Source organism: Myxine glutinosa, chromosome 5 (genome assembly GCF_964187855.1).
Source record: "Myxine glutinosa chromosome 5, kmMyxGlut1.1, whole genome shotgun sequence".
Taxonomy (NCBI): domain Eukaryota; kingdom Metazoa; phylum Chordata; class Myxini; order Myxiniformes; family Myxinidae; genus Myxine; species Myxine glutinosa.
The window spans coordinates 45079832-45094407 of record NC_136265.1 but is presented as its reverse complement, the minus strand read 5'-3'; positions in this window follow the sequence as shown (position 1 = coordinate 45094407).

The window sequence follows — 14576 nt, the reverse complement described above, 5'->3', positions numbered from 1 at the left end:
TGTCGATAAGCACAATTTGTTCATCGACCACAGTGTGTGATATGCCTTGACGTGTTGGCCAACGAGTCCCTCAGGCCCCAAAATCTTAAACGGCACCTCGAGAAGAAACATGGAGATCATGTCAACAAGTCGCGGGAGTTTTTTCTCCGGAAAGAACGCGAGATGAACAACAGCAAGTCAGTAATGAGTTCGGCTGTTTTTCCGTCGAAGGGACTGACCAAAGCCAGCTACCTGGTGGCGGAGAAGATAGCCAAAGAAAAGAAACCGTACACTATTGCGGGTAAGTTTTTTTTTTTCATTTTTCTTAAAAGTATTTCACTACATTGGCGGTTTGTAGGTTCATAAAGTAATACATGGCGCTGTAAGTATAGTTAAATTTAGTTTTTCATTTCGTCTTTAGAATATTGATGTGTCGGGTTCTTGCTTACTACTACTCGTGCCATGTATACGTTGGTATATCACAACTTCGTATGTTTTATTGTTTGTTGCAATACAGCCATTCTTAAACTTTGCCTCTTTTTAAAAAGTAGGCTACATACGGCAATCACATCATACATATTGAATTTTTATAATGCCTTGGAACAGGGGTTCTTAACCTGGGGGTCGTGACGTACGCGCATATGCGAACAAAATACTGTGTGTGGTATGTAACTTTGTTAGGTTCGTAAAAATGGGCTCAACAAATTGATATGTTATTTATGACCCCTTCATGACCCCCGGAAAACCCCAAAGGACCCCCAGGTTACGAACCGCTGCCTTGGAACAAAATCAAGATTCATCATAAAGTGAAAGAAATGTTCATGTTGTGGCGGACACAAAAGCCCACTGGCGTGGTGACATCATTCCACGCACCAAATGGGCGGTGGCCACGCCCGAGGGGTAGGCGTGGCCTCATGATATACACCGGGCGACCAGCCCGGAACATTTCAGTGTTACAGTGTAGTCTTACAATAAAGACTTTTATATGTTACCGCTTGTCCGCTTCCTCCTTGCTCACAAGCAGCGCGCGTAACGCCGCGCTTTACTGGTGACCCTCGACGTTGGATCTGCCGGAGCGATCCTTCCACACGCGACGCCATCGCCATGGCCGACTTCGTCAAACTTCCGGAATTTTGGGAGGCTCAGGCCGAAGTCTGGTTCGTCCAGGCTGAAGCCCAATTTCAGCTTCGGCACCTCACCGGCGATGACACGCGCTATTGCCACGTCGTCGCCTCCCTCGGGCCCGGCACGGCCGCTCGAGTTGTGTCCGTCCTTCGCCACCCACCGAAAGGCCACAAGTACGAGGCACTCAAGCGGCTACTCCTAGCCACGTTCAGCCTCACGGACGACGCACGGGCCGACCGCCTCCTGGATCTCCCCGAGCTCGGTGAGACGCGCCCGTCGGTCCGAATGGACCATATGCTGTCACTGTTGGGCGACGAAGCCCCCGGTTCGCTATTCCGGGCGCTTTTCCGTCGCCAACTTGGCGTCCGATTGCCAGGGGGCGCTTCGGCCGGGTCATTCGTCTGCCCCGCAAACTGGCCCTCCAGGTGCGCGGGAATTCTGGGGGGGGGGGGCGCGTGTGGCGGACACAAAAGCCCACTGGCGTGGTGACATCATTCCACGCACCAAATGGGCGGTGGCCACGCCCGAGGGGTAGGCGTGGCCTCATGATATACACCGGGCGACCAGCCCGGAACATTTCAGTGTTACAGTGTAGTCTTACAATAAAGACGTTTATATGTTACCGCTTGTCCGCTTCCTCCTTGCTCACAAGCAGCGCGCGTAACGCCGCGCTTTAATGTGTTATTTTATTTATCTTGTATTGCAGAGCAACTCATCCTGCCATGCGCCAAGGCGATGTGCAGATAAGTGCTTGGAGAGACGGTGGCTTCCAAGTTAAGCACCATTCCGCTTTCTGCCGACACGATTCGCCGACGGATAATAGACATGGGCGAAGACATCGAGCACCAGCTGTACGCAAACCTATAGGCCAACAAGTTTGTCATCCAGTTGGACGAGTCAATGGACATCGCACAGAAGGCGTTGATCCTCATCTTTGTTCGTTATCGGCATGGCGATGATTTTATGGAGGATCTTCTGGCATGTGACGAGCTACAGACCAAGACCACGGCCGCAGAAATATTCGCAGTCGTCAACAAACACATCGCATTGCATAGCCTCAGGTGGGAAGACTGTGTTGGCGTTTCTACCGATGGTGCGGCATTGATGACAGGTCGGCGCAGAGGTGTCATTTAGCTTTTTTTTTTTTTTTTTTTTTTTTTTTTGTATACTGAATCGAGGCTCGTGAAAGAGCTAACATTTACTTCACAAACAAATCAACCAGACAAACAAAACACACAAAAAGAGGGAGCGGAAAACAAGATGGGGAGAGAAGGGGAAGCACACAAACACAACATTTGAGAGCAGGGAGATGTGTGGAAGGGAGAGGGCTTGGGGGGAGGAGGCGTGGGAAGGGGGGGGGGGGTGGAGGGAGAAGTATAAAACACAAGGACACCAAGGACTTCCAGGACAGAAGTTGGTATTTCAAAAAAGTGGAATTGGGGTGAAATTAGCGGGGGTAGAAAAGATCAAGGTTTTGGATGGGGGAAGATAAGAGATGGTGGTGAACAGCAGTTTTAAAGACCTGGAGGGTGGAGTGGGATTGAAGAGAGTGAGGGAGTTTGTTCCAGAGGCGGGAGAAGAGAGGAATGAAGGAGTGAAGGTGAGCAGAGAGTCTTGATTTTGGCAGTTTGACCATAAGAGGGTTGCAGGCAGATGTTGTGCGACCTGTAGGAATATTTGCGGGACAGAGCCCAGAGAGAGCTGGGGGGGCAAGGCCAGAGAGGAGTCGGTAGAAGATGGAAAGACCACCAACCTGCCTGCGGTGAGTGAGTGAGAGGCCCTTGGAGTTAGCTTCATCGAGGGAGATTCCAATGATTCTGAATGCTTTGGTTTCAACAGCGTGAAGATGAGCTAGGTGTGAGGCAGGAGCACCAGCCCAGAGGGGAGAGCAGTATTCCATTGAGCTGCGGATAGGGGAGAACAGTATTCTTCCAAGATGTGGCACCAAGATGTGGCACCAGAGGCAAGCTGGACCCACTACTTCCTCCACCGTGAGGCATTAGCGGCGAAAGAGATGTCACCTGGACTTGCCGAAGTCATGGACATTGCAGTGAAAACAATCAACCATCTCAGGAAGAGCGCCCTAAATTCGAGGTTGTTTGCAGAGCTGTGTAAGGAGCAAGATGCAGAACACACCACGGTGCTGTATTTTGCAGCTGTTCACTGGCTGTCCAGAGGAGATGCTTTGGCAAGATTGTATGAACTTCGCGACCAGGTCCTCGCATTCTTGGAGGTGGCTAGGTCAGACCTGGCAGTCTACGACAAAAACAACAAATTTATTACAACATTGGCATACATGGCCGACATCTTCAACTTGTTGAACAATCTGAACATATCGTTCCAGGGCAAAACGAACAAGCAGGCGAAATCCGTGTTCGTAATGTATGACAAGATAGCGGCGTTCAAGTCAAAGCTGTATCTATGGAAGAGAACCGAGTACAGACCAATGATGAATTTGACATGTTCGAAAACCTGGATGATCTGCTCAGCAAGAGTGTTGAGGAACGTGTGGACATTAAGGATGTCATCGTCGAACATCTGGTGAACCTGCGCAAACGATTTGACGAATACTTTCCTGTTGATCCACGCGTGGAGAAGCAGTGGATCCGAGACCCTTATTCAGTCGACGTTCAGCAGTGCTGCAACTTGTCCAACAGATTGAAAGAGGACTTGATCGACATCGTGTCCGACGGTACACTTGAGACACTGTTCAGGAAAGGACACTTTAGTAAAGTTTTGGCTGACAGTGTCTCATGAGTACCCAGAGATTGCACATCTCGCGGTAAAGTTCCTGATGCCATTCACGACGACGTGGATGTGTGAGGCAGGTTTCTCAACGGTGACATATCTGAAGTCCAAGTATCGAAACAAACTGGAGACAGTGGCCCTGTGCGCCAACCTGAGAATCGCATTGTCGCCGCTTCAAGGCCGAATCGATGATCTCGTACCCAATATGCAAAGTCAACCATCGCACTGATGTGGATAATCCACATCTACAATGTTGCTAACGGAACATTTGAATTAGGCTTGTAAGTTTCACTTTTGGGTTTAATCGGTGAAAGTTGTTTATTTAATGTTGTTCATGATAACGGAACATTGAACCTGGATATAAGTTCAGATGCATATCGGGTTTTTTCAGTAAAAGTTATTCTTGTTTTGTTTATCAGTTCATGTTACATTTTAAGTTCATCATCTATTCACGATGAAGATTAAAATAAAGTTCAAACACCTTATCTTGGCGTGTCACTTTAATAATTAAAGTTTTATTCTATTTCACAAAAGATACACCGCCAATGAATGTTGTCAGATTCATCTTCATCTTCATCTTAATCATCTTCTTCATCTTCATCATCATCTTTCATCTTTTTCATTAAATCTTCATCCGGATTCATTGTAGGGGCAGATTCATCTCTTCCGAAGCTGCTAACAAGGCAGGGAGTTTACGCCTGATTGGCTGACAATAATGTCAAGTGGGCGGTGTCTGTGATCGAAGTCGCTGCTCATTCTCAAGGGGACGTGGTCTCTCGCTCTCTCTCTCTCTCCTCATGGTCGTGGAAATCCATACAAAATAACAACAAAATAAGGACAGTGTTTGGTATGATTGTCGTCACTTTGCTTTATTGTTCAATTAGGAATTGTTCGATGGGTCGCGACTGGATGCCTGGGTTTTTTATTGGGTCCTGGGATAAAAAGGTTGCGGAACGCAGTCTTAGATAGCCTGGATCTTAGTTTTGACCCAGGAGACCCATAATCCCAGTGGCTTCGACTCCTCATTCAGTGCCTTGAGGGCCCACAGGAGGATGTCCAGAGTCTCCCCAAAGATGACGACATCATCTGCGAAATCAAGGTCAGAGATCTTGACACTCCCAACCGATGCACCACAGTTAGATCTCTCTGACATCCTCCCCAGAATTCAGTCCATACAAGCGCTGAAATGTGTGGGGGCCAGTACACACCCCTGATTAACTCCAGTAACAACTGGAAATAAGTCAGAGATGGAACCACCACAACTCACAGCACTCTTAGTACCAGAGTATAGTTCAGATATCAGATCGATCAGCTTTGGAATTTGGCGGCAACCCACGAAGACCGAGGATCCTCTAGAGGGCATCCCGATTCACTGAAGATCACTTTGTGGTGATCACCAGAGGCTGCAAGCAGACCTTGCAGTAACTCTTTCCTGTGTTCAGTGAGGACCCGAAGAGCATGGTTACGGTCAATCGTTGACCTCTTTGGTATAAAGCCAGACTGCTCTGGGCGTTGGTTCTGAAGCAGATGATGGCGAACTCTATCAATAATTATCCGAGAAAAGACCTTGCCCGTCTCTGAGAGCAGCGTCACCCCTCAGTAGTTGTTGCACTACTGGCAATCGCCCTTTCCTTTCCAGAGGGACACCAAGGCCCCTCTTCCAGTTAGTTGGAATGATGCCTGTGCTCCAGAGTACAGAACTGCATGTAACGACACAAGTATAGCATTTTCACCAGCCTTGAAAAGTTCAGCATGGATGCCACAAATCCCAGGAGCTTGGCCCCCTTTCAACCAGTTCACAGCAGCCTGTGTTCCCATGACCCAAGGTGGTTCACAGTTGATTGGATGGTCAGTAACAGGGAGAGTAACACCCCTGACATCCAACTCACTGGCCCAGTGGGCCTTCAATTCAGACTTCTTTGTCAAGATCTCCCCACCCTCTGCTCTAACCGCAGTGCACCGTGGGACAGGGTTTGAGGAACGCAATGCACTGATTATTCTTTAAGCAGGACAAGGATCACTTGACCACAGGTGATGCTCTACCCTTTCACAGATTCCTCGCAGATAGGCCTCCTTGACCACCCTCAGCGAACGTACAGTTTGACGCCTCAGCTACCCGAATAGCTCAGTTCTGCCATCAGGCCCAGCACTGCGACTCTGGTTAATGGTATCCAGTGTCCCTTGGCAACATCAAGGATGGTAGACTTGAAGGCACTCCGCAGCTCTTCAGGATCTCCCGAAACACACTCTTCAGGATCCCTAAAACTCTTCAGGATCCAGAACTTTTTGAAATATCCTGCTCACAGACAGACAGGGGTGAAAACATAACCTTCGTCCACCTTTGGTGACGAAGGTAATTAGTAAGGCAATTTATAATAGTATAAAGGAATTATAATATGATGTTAATTTGGTTTCAACTTGTACCACTTCTGGGATATTGTCTTGTGGTTGCTTTGTTATTGTTTGGAGTCAAAACCCATTGCTGTGTGTTAGTGCTGCCAAAGCAGTCTCGTGTCAAGGATTACAATGGGTAGTTTTCCCAGAAGTAGGCAGGACAGTATTTTATCCAGGGTGCTGCCACACAATAACCCACTCTTATGAAAGACGCCGTGGAATCTTTAAAGTCCACCAACTGCTAAATGCTGGTAGATTGGACACCCAGCTTAATGTCCATCCGATCGGGATGAGAGACTCATTGATGTAGCACCTTGCCTACAGTTTGTATTCGGGCCTGAAATCAAACCCAGACTAGGCAGCTAACGGGAAAGCACGCTGCCTCTGATCGATCCTGTCGGCCTCCTGTAGTTGTTTTACGATTATGTATTTGTCTTTGTTAAATTTAATCACACCTTTTGCAATTTAAAAATATTGTTGCGGGAATGCCTTCTCGGGGGTAACTTTGTACAGTATAACGATAGTTATTTCCATAGTGTATATTTAACGAAAGAGTGAGGTAAAATGACCATATTAAGAAACGTGTCGTTATTCGTATAACAAGCTGCGTGCGCTCAGTCTTCCCCACATGTGTGTCTAAAACCGCTTTCCCCTCAACCCTTCTTAATGTACCATTCCTTTGTACATCTGTCTTATATGTTCTTGGTGAGGATGAGCTGGGCTGCACAGGCACGAGTCTTGGTGGGAAACGCTACACCCCCATTTTTCAATGATAATTATTACGTCATCGGTCACGTGGTACGGGCACCATCTTGGAAAAAACGAAAAAAAATTGCACCTCTATATCTCCGAAACCGCTCCATGGTTCTCCATGGTACGCCGAAACCGTCAAGTACTCCTGATAGGGAACAGCAAATATTCATGATGATGTCATAATTAGACAATTAGCCTGGCGTTGGCTTAGCGGTTAGGGTGCCGGCTTGGGATCCTAGGATCCTGTGTTCGAATCCCGGTCGATCGCTGAATTAACGCCAGGGGGGTTGACTCAGCCTGTCATCCTTCCGAGGTCGGCAAATTGAGTACCAGCTTGCTGGGATGAATGATCACGGTGTGTACCCCGATTCAGAATAGGCACACTGTATCCCTGCGCATCGTAAGAGCGTGACCAAGGGTTGGCGTCAGGAAGGGCATCCGGCCATAAAAACATTGCCTCAAACAGGGAACCATGATTGTCATGGGGCCCACAAGGCTAACCCCCACTCTAGCGGGGAAAAATGGCCTTAAAACGATCATTCATTCATTCATTCGTTCATGTCATAATTAGACAAGTAGAACACTTGATCCGATCAGTTTGAAATTTCTTCACCATAATCTACACAAAAATTGTATGGGAGAATTAAAATGATGACATCACGTGGTTCGGCAGCCATATTGGATTGAACATAAATCCACATTGTCAATAAACCACAGAAACTGTCATCTGTCTGGATTGGTCTCCCATCTCCACTGCCTCTGACATCAATTCTTCCTGGGAATTCTTCCAAAGCAAACTGATCTCTCTCATGCACAGATTTATCCCATCTCGCCTTCAGTTGTCTTACCCTTCCTCCCGTCCATGGTACACTGAATCTTGTGGTGAGGCAGTTGCCCTGAAACAACTTGCCTTTGCCTCTTGGAAGGCTAATCCAACTGAAGGAAATCTCAGTTCCTTCCACCAAGCTCGGAACAAGTGTGTGTCTACCCTCAGGAGTGCCAGGAAGCACTATCTCTCCTCACTCAAGAATGAACTCTCAAACCTGTCTCCTTCCTCCAAATCCTGGTGGCGTCTGGTCAAATCCGTTTCTGGTGTTTGTTCCCCCTCCATCCCCTCCCTTACCTCAAATGGCCACACAGTTGACATCACACGTGACAAAGCCGAATGCCTCAACTCTGTGTTTGCCTCAAAATCCTTAGTCCCAAACCCATCTCTCTCTGTTCCCACCTTTCCCAGTCGAACCAAACTGCTCCTGGACTCTGTGACCTTCTCTCCTGACAAGGTGGAGGAGTTTTTGTCAAACCTCGACTCTGATTCTGCAACTGGACCAGATGGCATCAGCCCACGGGTCCTAAAATCCTGCTCTGCCGCTCTATCTCACCCTCTCTCTGTACTTTTCACCCTATCTTTTGCTCAAGGTCATCTGCCAGCATCCTGGAAATCAGCAAACATTACCGCTTTACACAAAAAAGGTGCAAAAACAGATCCTTGCAACTACAGACCAATCAGCCTGCTCCCAATTATCAGCAAAGTCATGGAATCCATCATTGCTTCGGATATGAAATCTTTCCTCTTCTCCAATGGCTTGATCTCTGATCATCAATTTGGTTTCAGACCAGGTCACTCTACTCTGGACATGCTGCTTCTGCTGTCTCAACAATGGATGGAGGTCCTCAATGCCAAACAGGAAATCAGAGCTGTCTCCCTTGACATATCACGTGCCTTCGATACGGTCTGGCACCCAGCTCTGCTCACCAAACTCTCCTCCTATGGTATCCATGGAAATCTCCATGCATGGCTTGCGGACTTCCTCTCTCGTCGTAGTCAACGTGTGGCCCTGAATGGATTTCTCTCATCTCCCCTTCCCGTTCAGGCTGGAGTTCCCCAAGGCAGTGTGCTGGGCCCTGTGCTTTTTCTGGTCTTTATCAATGATCTCTCCGACTCTCTGGAAAATCCTCTGTATCTCTTTGCTGATGACTCCACTCTCTGCCGCTCCATTCCTCTTCCCTCAGATCGGCAGTCTGCAGCCTCCTCACTCTCTGAAGACTTGGACAAAATCACAGACTGATCAAACATGTGGAACATGTCTTTCAATCCTGACAAATCTCACACTCTTACTATGTCTCTCCGAAAAGATCGACTGGACAACCCTCCCATCTACTTTCTCAACAATCCTCTCCAAGAAGTTCTGTCGCTCAAGCTTTTGGGTCTCACCATCTGCCATGATCTTTCTTGGGAAAACCACATTTCCAAGCTGGCCTCCAAAGCCAGTCGCCGACTGGGCATCCTCCGTCGTGCGAAGTCCTTCCTAGGCACACCTGAGCTCCTCACCACATACAAGGCTTTCATCCGCAGCTCAATGGAATACTGTTCTCCCCTATGGGCTGGTGCTCCTGCCTCACACCTGGCTCGGCTTCACGCTGTTGAATCCAAAGCTTTCAGAATCATTGGAATCTCCCGCGATGAAGCTATCTCTGAGGGCCTTTCACTCACTCACCGCAGGCAGGTAGGTGGTCTTTCTGTCTTCTACCGACTCCTCTCCGGCCTTGCTCCCCCAGCTCTCCCTGTGCTCTGTCCCCCAAATATTCCTACAGGTCGCACAAGATCTGCCAGCCACCCTCTGATGGTTAAACTGCCGAAATCTCGGCTCTCTGCTCACCTTCACTCTTTCATTCCTCTTTTCTCCCGCCTCTGGAACAAACTCCCACACTCACTTCAATCACATTCCTCCCTCCAGGTCTTCAAAACAGCTGTTCACCACCATCTCTTATCTTCCCCCATCCAAAACCTTGATCTTTTCTACCCCCACTAATTCATCCCAGATCCACCTTGTTTGAAATTCCAACTTCTTTCCTGGAAGTCTTGGCAGTGTCCATATGTTTTAGACCTCTCCCACCCCCCCCCCCCCCCTTCCCATGCCTCCCCCCCAAAGCCCTCTCCCTCCCACAGTTGTCTCGATGTCTCCATGTCTCTCGGTCCCTGCTCTCAAATGTTGTGTTTGTGTCCTTCCCCCTCTCTCCCCATCTTGTCTACCGCTCCCGATGTTATTTGTTTTGTGTGTCTGTTTGTCTTTCTGTGTGATTAATGTTCGCTCTTTCACGAGCCTCGATCTTGTATACAAAAAAAACAAAAAAAAAAACAACAACACAGCAGCTAATAAACACCACACAAACATGTCCTGGCAAGGGTCTGCAATATCTGATTGCTCTCTCTTGTTGTTTCTTGTATTCCCTCTGGTTTGTTAAATACGCCATCATAAATTCACTTGGTCTTGGAGTGATCCGACTTTTTTTGAACGTAGGTCATATTGCCTATAAACGGCCGTTAAAGGACCAATTGGGTTTGTGGTGGTTAGCGCCCAGTACAAAATGTACCCGCGTCCGGGCGACCACCGCTTGGGTCGCTAATCCCGTAACCGGGCGCACAGTATTCCCAGCACATCGCTCGACCGACCCCGGCGTTCCACTGGCAGTAGGTAATGCAGCAAACAGCCCGAGACCCTCCTGGGAGCACCGGAATCAGTTGTCCGGCGTGACCGCTTTGACCCTGTTCATCGGGATTCAGACCGGGCAACCGGCCTGAGTCTGGCGACTGTAACAATATTTTGCATTTGATGATGCTGTTAGCTGCTACTTAGGTGACATTGGAGTAACGACATATTATGTTGTGAAAAGGGAATTTGGTTGCATGAAAAATTGAGAGAACAAAGAAGAACAGTGGGGTGAAGCAAGAAAAGGTAAAGTGGGTAGACCAGAAAAAGATAACGAAAGAGTTCAAGACAAAGGAAAGGGTTTAGTGTTTTTCTTGTTATATTTTTATCACCAAAGTTTAACAACAAGGTATTGCAGGTGCTTAAGGAATGGCAGATAGCTATCTATCTTTGAGTTTATTCACTGTACATTCACACGTACTGTTTTCATGTAGGAGCTCGCTCAAACACATCAATGCGTAATAGAAACAATGAGCACCTTCAGCGTCACTTCCAAACCGCCCACATCCAAGAAGGAAATGTTCAACAGTAAAAAAAGTATAAGTAACACGGCATTTTAAATCAATCATGGGCTGTCCTCCTTGGTGTTACCTACCGTTTGAGCACTTCGGTCCTGATGCTGGGATCGCAGATTCAAATCTCACGTCGTGTTGATTTGAAAGCATAGTCAGGTTCACTATGTTAACAAATATAATTTCAGTCCAAATTTTTGGAGATTAGCAAAACTATACATTTTTGGAATGCTCAGAGCATGAGGAATCCAAAAATTAATGTTGGTATTTGCGTCGACGCCCGCATGAAAATGACACTCAGGACACTGATGAAGACAGTCAGGTTCACTATGTTAACAAATATAATTTCGTTCAAAATTTTGGGAGATTAGCAAAACTATACATTTTTGGAATCAGAGCGTGGAGAATCTGAAAATCAATGTTGGCATTTGCACACAAACCTGCATGGCCGCCATTTTGGATTTTCAAAATGGCCGCCATAAAATACATATTTTGCGCTATCTCGGCTTCTCGTCAACCTAGAAACTGAATTAAATATCCTAATCCTATGTTTTCTGGGTCAAGGAATCCAATAAAGGCCTCAAAATAGTGCTCAGGATTATAGAAAAGCAACAAACAAAGGAAATTGAAAACCATTGTCTTTATATTTGTGATATTGAAGCACGCGGTGCTACGCGCGCGACTTGCTACCAAGGAGGAAGCGGACAACGCGGTAAGTTTAATGTTCTTTATTCAAAGAGGTCACTGTAGCACTGGCCTGCTCCGGGCTGCGCGCCCGGTGTATATCCTGAGGCCACGCCTACCCCTCGGGCGTGGCCGCCGCCCACTTGGTGCGCGGAATGATGTCACCATGCCAGTGGACTTTCGTGTCCGCCACACGCGCCCCCCCAGAATTCCCACGCACCTGGAGGGCCAGTTTGCGGGGCAAACGTATGACCCGGTCGAAGCGCCCTCTGGCGACCGGCGGGGTGCAGGGATACCAGGTGGGATGCCCCCGGCTGTACCCAGAATGGGTGCCGGACCGGGGGGCGGCGTGCCTGCGGTGCTGGGCGGTGCCGGGGGTCCGCCCGCAGGGGGGCGGCCCCGACGCGGGGGCCGAGCCACCGGCGGTGGGTGGTCCACGTCGAGGTGGGCCGGCTTGAGGCGGTCTATGGAGACCCGGTCAGGAGTGCCGCCGATGTCCAGGGTGAAATGTTTCACCCCGTTCTCCAGCACGCGGAAAGGCCCGTCGTACGGGGGCCCCAGTGGTGTCCGGTGGGCGTCGTGCCGGACGAAGACGTACTCCGCGGTGCGAAGCTCCGGGGCGACGTGTGTAGGAGGGTGCCCGTGGTGCGCCGTCGGCACCGGGGCGAACCTCTGGGCGGTCTCCTGCAGCGCGGCGGACAAAGGTGCCGTGGGGTCGGGGAGGAACTCGCCCGGCACCCGCAGCGGTTGTCCAAAGACCAACTCCGCCGCGGATGCGTGCAGGTCCTCCTTGGGCACCGTCCGGAGGCCCAGCAGGACCCAGGGGAGCCTGTCGACCCAGCCGCCGTCGCAGAGGGTGGCCCGGAGCGCGGCCTTCAACGAACGGTGGAACCGCTCACACAGGCCGTTGGCCTGGGGGTGGTAGGCCGTGGTTCGGTGCAGCTGGACCCCGAGCCCCCGCGCGACCGTGGCCCAGAGCTTCGAGGTGAACTGGGGGCCGCGGTCGGACGAGATGTCCGAGGGGGCGCCGAACCGGGCGACCCAGGTGGCGATGAACGCCTGCGCGATGTCTGCCGCCGTCGTCGCCGCCAAAGGCACGGCCTCCGGCCACCGGGTGGTGCGGTCCACCATGGTAAGAACATGGGTGGAACCCCGCGAGGGGGGCAGAGGTCCCACCAGGTCCACGTGCACGTGGTCGAACCTACGTGCCGGGTAAACGGGGCCAATGGGGCCTGGGTATGCTGGTGCACCTTCGCGCGCTGGCACGCGAGGCACGTCCTGGTCCAGCCGCGGACGGCCTTCCGGAGGCCATGCCAGACAAACTTGTCGGCGACCAACCTCTGGGAGGCCTTCGTGCCCGGTGGGACAGGCCGTGGATGGCGTCAATAAACCTGGCGCTGCCAGCCTGCGGGCACGATGGGGCGAAGCCGCCCGAGGGAGACGTCGCAAATGAGGGCCGTGCCCGCGCCGTCGAAGGGCACCTTGGTGACGCGGAGGCCCGTGACGGCGGTCCGCAAGGCCTGGACCCCGGGGTCGGCGGCCTGGTCTGCCGCCATCCGGGCATAGTCGATGCCAAGGTGGACTGCGTGGGCGACGGCCCGGGAAAGGCAGTCGGCCACCGGGTTGTCCTTTCCCGCGACGTGTCGGATGTCCGTCGTGTACTCGGACACGGCCGCGAGGTGACGCTGTTGCCGGGCTGACCACGGCTCGGCGACCTTGCCCATCGCGAAAACCAGCGGCTTGTGGTCGACGAAGGCCGTGAACGCACGGCCCTCGAGCAGATGGCGGAAGTGCCTGACCGCGAGGTGAAGCCCAAGCAACTCGCGGTCGAAGGTACTGTAACGGCGTTCGGGCGGGCAAAGCTGCCGGCTGAAAAACGCCAGCGGTTACCAAGCACCACGCACCCATTCCCCGCCGGGCTTGGGCACGATGTGGAGCGGGGACGCCCACGCGCTCTTGGAGCGCCGCACGATGCCGAGCCGCTCCAGCGTAGCGAACGCCGCTTTAGCTACGGCGAGCTTCGTCGGCTTGAGGCGGCGTGCCCGGGCATAGACCGGTGGCCCGGCGGTGGGGATGTGATGTTCCACCCCGTGCTTGACGGTCCCCACCGAGAAGGTGGGCCGCGTGAGGGCCGGGAAACCCGCGAGGAGGCGGGCGAATTCGTCCGCTGCCAGAAGCGTACAGATGAACCTGGCCAGAACGGAACCGCTCAGCAAGCCGCTCGGTGAGCCGCTCTGTGAGCTGCTCAATGAGGCGGGCAGGGCGCACGCGAGCGAGCTGAACGTCTCAGCCTGGACAAGCCTTCTGCGCTTTACATCGACCAGTAATCCATTAGCACATAAGAAGTCCGCGCCGAGCAGTGCCATGGGCACGTCGGTCGTAACGAACGACCAACGGAAAACCTGCCCTCCGAACCGCAGAGAGTGACAGCGTTTTCCGTACGTGCGTATAGACGTACCATTGGCCGCAAGCAGCGCGGGACCTCGGCCCGCGGTGTGCTTGTCGGACGTACCGGCAGGAACGACACTCACCTGCGCCCCCGTGTCGCACAGGTAACGGCGCCCGGACAAGGTGTCCGTTATGTATAGAAGGCTGTTTGAATTGCCGACGCTCACCGTTGCCACCGAGCGCCGGCTCGCCCGTTTCCCGACCTGCCGAATGAGCACGGCGGGCGACACTGCCGAGCCTCGTGGCCGAACTTGGCGTGGAAGAAACACCAGGCGGGCAGCTGCGGTGTCGGAGGCTGTGGTTTTCTTCGCGGCGGCGGCGGTGGTGGTGGGCGGGGCGTGGCGGCGGACACGAGGTGCGGTGCATCGGGGAAAGCCTCGGGAGCGGCAACCGCGCCAAGACTCGCCTGCGTGTCCAAAGCCGCGTAGTATTTGTCGGCCTC